Consider the following 6044-nt stretch of genomic DNA (forward strand, 5'->3'; position numbering starts at 1 on the left):
GAACTACTTAGACAAGTTCTTATGTTTTACTTTGATTAACTCCCAACACCAAGTTCTTATGTTTTACTTTGATTAACTACTTAGACAAGTTCTTATGTTTTACTTTGATTAACTCCCAACACCAAGTCTTTACATCCATAAATTGATTCTTGATTACACTGTGATTATTAACACTTAGCTCAAATCACATAATATAATTAAAACAAAAATCAATAAATACAGAATCATAAAAGAGATAGGGAAAGAGAAAGTGCTCAAGGATTTTTATCCTAGTTCGTTTGTGGGTTCACTTGCAAACTACATCTAGGTCTCCCCTTCTGATCTTGGGAGATTTTTCTTCACTATTGGAAATAGATGTTTTATTATAAGCACTCTTTCAATATACCTAGAAAGAACTCCATTCTTGAACCCGAGTTGTTGAGCCTACACACTCAGTTTGACCATTCTATACGCCTACTAGGATACCAACCATTCGCGAATTTGGCTCGAACCGAAGTATTGCTCGATCTAAGACTTCCTGCTCCATGAAGATAACCAATTCTCTAATGTGATTGTGCTAACATACCACGAGAACAATCCTTATGATTCACAAAATTAGTCGAGTTATTTGCACACTAAATACACAGATGGAACTCTAAAATCGGCTCTACAACCCTCTAGATAAATCTCAAAACAACCTTAAACTAAATGTGAAGATTATGTAGGGTTTTTCAAATGAATGAAAAAAAGATAGCACTATGAAAATAATTTCTCTCTTTTCTCTCTTAGAAAACTATGCAAGAAATCTTTCAAAGATAATGCTTTGAAAATTCAGCTATCAGAATCTTGGGTTTTCGTTTTCTCTCAATGTAAAGAAATGAAAGTTTGTGAGTTATGCACATGAGTTAAACTAATAGCTTTTATATCAAAAAAATTTTAACTGATGTTAATCGATTATGAACATACTTAGTCGATTAATGTGCTAATGAAAAATTGCTTTTCAGTTAAAGCTTAATCGATTATCAATATCTTTAACTGATTAATAAGGCAGAAATCATGAGAGGTTAGCTACTGTAACACCTTTTAATTGATTACATCAATCCTTAATCGACTAACGAATTTCAACAAGATATAATTGATTATCAATTATGTTAATCAATTAATATATATGAAAATGGTTTTCCCTATTGCATGGTAAACATTCTATACGATGAAAAAACATCTAACACATGATTTTGAAATAGATGATTCTTGTATGTACAAAAATCATGTATGCCTAATAAAAATGCATGAATCTTACTTATCATATATTTATATTTAGATGTAATGCCTCAAGCTACATGAATTTAATTTTAGACTTTTGTGAGACTTCCATCTTGGTTTACCTAACCTAGACTCAACACTAGGCAAACATCTTAGGAGTTCTATAATAAAAAAATAATCTTAAGTCTACGACGTTGACCTTTGAGTCTTTGGCATGTTGTTTGTTCGGACGTCCACATCTTCAAGATTTCATTTAGCTCCTTGTCTTCATCAAAACTAAGTAGGTCAATCATGATGGCATCATTGACTATTTGCCATTTCAATCTCCTCCTTTTTGATGATGACCAACTACAAAATAAATCTTGTTTGATTGGCTTGATGCTGGACAAAATGTGTTTGCAATGGTTGAATAAGAATGCACTGCTCCCCCTCACTTTGTTCTCCCCCTCAGTTTATGTAAGAGGTGATACTAGGGTAGCACTTCACGATTATTTGTGGAAGCTCTATACAACCTACAAAACAGCTCAAACAACATTCCCCCCCCCCTTTTGGCATGAACAAAAAGCTATGATATTATATGATTATAACAGCCAAAAGCAAGGAAATATTTTCAAAAATTTACTGGTCTTAATTGATTAAATAATCAAGGATAATCGATTAGGCAGTCTCAAAAAGAATTAAACAGGTTCATAGTTTATATCATTAATCGATTATTTGCATGGAGTTGATCGATTATTCAGAACAAAATCATATTATGGCATAAATGAATTGTGAGATATATCCATTTGTGTAATTAGCCAATATAGCAAATAATTATTAATTGTATATAAGATAAAGCACATAGTAACCATTCAATTAAAAGGGTATACAAGATTGATATAGTTAAAAGATCACACAATAATTCATACATAACTAAAGTTAACAACAAAATTATGAGAAATTATAGAGCAAGTGCATCAAGTACATAAGAAGTTCGAAACATATTACAACAAAAAAAATACAATCTTAATACATACACACACCCTAGACTCTAGAAACTCCTATCTAGGATATTCCTGAGGTGGTGGTGGTGGTGGTGGTGATGAGTAGCCATATGTGGCATGCACAATGATGATGATGCGGTCTGAATACATGGTTAACCTTTCTTGCTACTACTAGAACTCCACTGCCATAGAGTCTCTCAAAGACTGAAAATGGTCATCAATTTGCGCATTTAGGCGTTGTTCCATAGCATCCATGTGTGCAAGCCTAAAAGGTGGTTCCTAAGGCACAACATTTGCCTCGGTTTGTGGTTGCTCGAGGTTTGGCTCACTGGGATTTGCAGCAAAGTCTTCATTCACATTGGCATTATGATCCTCTTAATATTTCCATACATTTCCAAGCTTGTATATGCCCATCTTGTGAATAACCTTGTCACCGACAAGGTGCTCTAGGGAATTTGTAGTCATTGTATCTACATCTGACGTGTCGATTTCATAGGAATCAATGACACGAGAGATAAAAATCCAATAGGCAAGCAACCTTGATTAAGAAGAAGCTATTCCATTCATAACCTTTGAGATTTTTGTAGGCCAATTCACCACAATACCTTCCCTTATAGCAAACATTAGCTTAAGATCATTGATTATCGGTAGAAAGTGATTGGTGTTTCTTTAAACTAAAATATACGCAATTGATTAATGCAAGAGTCAATTTTCAACGGATAATGACCCAACTTTGGTCAATTCTCCTTGTACATACAACTGAGGTCCTCTTAAACATGACTTATACATTTCAATAATATCAAATGAGTCCCATAACTCATTGTTGCAATCTCCTAGCATGAATCCCTCATTGGATAGTCCTCCAACATCCAGAAATAATTCTTCATCCAAAACTATCATCTTTCCCATTACCATAGATGCATAAATCCCATCCTTACACCTAAAATTACCATAGAATTCCCTAACAAGGGATGGATAAATTTTACCTCTTATTCCAAAATTTTATTTACTCCTTGGGTTTCTAATCCACGTGGAACTCAAATCCTTGTTCGACTAGCCACACAACATCCACAAATCGAATGTATGTTTGTTTTTGTCCTTGGAACTTGGCTAGACGAGCTTTTTGGAATATTAGAGAGTAGTAGGGATCACCATAGTCCTTTCTTTCACCTAGAACGGAAGAGGAATTTGTTTCCATAATTCAAGGACGCTTAGCAGTGGTTTTCACTCTCCGTAAACATGGTTCACTCATGTTTCTCAGGTATAATGATGATTAATCGATTGAATAACGGATTTCATGAGTTTTGGGATTTAGGGTTTCCAAAATTGGGGAAAAGGTTAGAGGTTCAGATTTAGTAGAAATTGGGGATTGTAGGAAGATGAAAATATGTAATAGGATTCAGATTAGCTATTGATTAGGTTAGGAACACTAAATTTAAGAAAAGATTCAAAAATGGGAAACTTAGAGGAGTTAGGGTTCTTAGTTGAAATGACCCAAAATAACACTTGAATCTGATATACTACTGCCATTAGTCGATTAATAGTACTGGTTAATCGATTAATCCATTTAGAATTTTCAAATTTTCATAAATTTGAGCCCAGGCAATGGATTAAGCAACTTGTTAATTGAATAAATCTATATGAACATTTATTTTCAGGCTATTGGAACTTAAATTAATCTATTAAAATAAATAATAATCGATTATTGACAGAGCTAACACATATTTTAGTGCATTTTCGAGATTTCTAGAGTATGCCAAGATACTATACCTAGGTACTAGACACACTAAAGAAGCACAAAACCAATTATGAAATCAAGTTAAGCATAGGAAACATGCATTCATAACATACATTACATATAAGCATATATTAATGATCAAGAAAAAGGCAACTAACATCGTAAAGCAAATTAGTTAAGATATTTTTTATCAAGTATGTCAAGTTCTCTATGTAATACAAAGAATGTATCCCATGGAAGAGGCTTGGTGAAAATATCTGCCAATTGCTTCGAGGTTTCAATAAATTCAAGTATACAATCACATTTTTAACATGATCTCTTAAAACGTGATGTCTAGTCTCAATATGCTTAGTTCTAGAATGCATAATGGGATTCTTTGATAGACTTATGCATATTATCGGTATTTTTACAAGTTTTAAACCAAAGTCTAATAGTTGCCGCTTTATCCATAATATCAGAGCACAACACACGCCAGCGGCAATATATACTGCTTCCACAATAGACAAAGTAACACATGCTTGCTTATTACTATGCCAAGATACTAAGGAGCTGCCCAAAAGATGACAAGTTCCACTAGTACTTTTCCGGTCCAACTTACATCCCACGAAGTCGGAGTTCGAATATTCTACCAAGGACAATGAGGCATCCCAAGGATACCATAATCTCATAGACAATGTTTCTTTAAGATACTTCATAATATGTTTTACAGCACGAAAGTGAGATTCCTTAGGTGAAGCTTGGTATCTCGCGTACATACATACACGAAACATGATGTCGGGGCGACTAGCAGTTAGAGAAAGCAATGGACCAATTATGCCTCGATATTTTGTTACCTCTATAGCTTTACCTTTATCATCCTTGTCGAGATAGCAGGATGATGCCATAGGTGTTGTTGCTTCTTTTCACTTATGCATCTCGAACTTTTGGAGTAGTTCCTTGCAATATTTCGTTTGGTGAATGAATATCCTGTTGTTCATCTGCTATATTTGTAATCATAGGAAGAATGTCAGCTCTCCCACCATCAACATTTCAAACTCGCCTTTCATTAGATCAGAAAACTCTTGACAAAGTAAATCGTTAGTAGCACCAAATATTATATCATCAACATAAATTTGTACTAACAAGACATTATTTTCTCATTTTAATATAAAGAGTGTTGTGTCAACTTTGCCCATTTGATAAGTGCGAAACATACCTCAATTTCAGACACTTTTATGGCACACATCTTAAGCATAATTGAGAAAAACCAACTTAAAACAACACTTTTTGTATTTTAATATACGAAAGTGATGAAACTAACTTACTAACTTTTATTTATTGTTATTTACTTTCCGCATTTTATTTATTCTTTAATACCAACCTTCCTTAAGGAAGAAGTTTGGTTTGTTAATAAAATGAACCTAAAAGGGAGTAAATAAATAAAAGGTCACACTAAGCTGACCCGGACACCAGCCTGACCTGGACCAAGCTGCTCAAGCAAGCAGTTGAGCGGACCTGCTTGGCCGCTCAGCCTAGCACTAGACTAGTCCTGACATGGTCAGAACTCAAGCTTGACACTGTTAGACATGAGCTTGGCACATGCCCATGTTGCTCAACAAGCAGCTTAGCAGTGCAACCAAGTAGCTCAGCGGAGAACCAGACTCCTGCCCAAATCAGCAAGCACCAGGCCACGTCCCAATGAGCACGATCAAAGCTGCTGAACAAGCAGCTTAGCGGTGCAACAAGTGTGCTAAGCGGTGTGCACCCAGACTTGACTTAGCCGTCAAGCAAACCATGAAGTCACCAATGACCTCACCTAAAGTAGCCCACCATAGGATTTCCAGAGCATCTCACCATAACTGGTTTCATAGCTCACAATTAACTTTGATGAGTCAAGCATAAGGAGGTGAAAAAGATGCTTGATCAAGGGACCAAACCCATGCTGAAGGTTTGGTCAACTACTTAGCTGGGCTGACAAGCAGCTCAGCGGCACTTGAAGAATTTCTATAAATAGGGCACATTCCATTCGAACAAAGATATATCTCTCACACTTCACTCACATTTTTCCTAGAAATTCTTCTCTGAAGTTCTCTCTTCTTGTT

This window comes from Lupinus angustifolius, chromosome LG01, assembly GCF_001865875.1.
Source record: "Lupinus angustifolius cultivar Tanjil chromosome LG01, LupAngTanjil_v1.0, whole genome shotgun sequence".
Taxonomy (NCBI): Eukaryota; Viridiplantae; Streptophyta; class Magnoliopsida; order Fabales; family Fabaceae; genus Lupinus; species Lupinus angustifolius.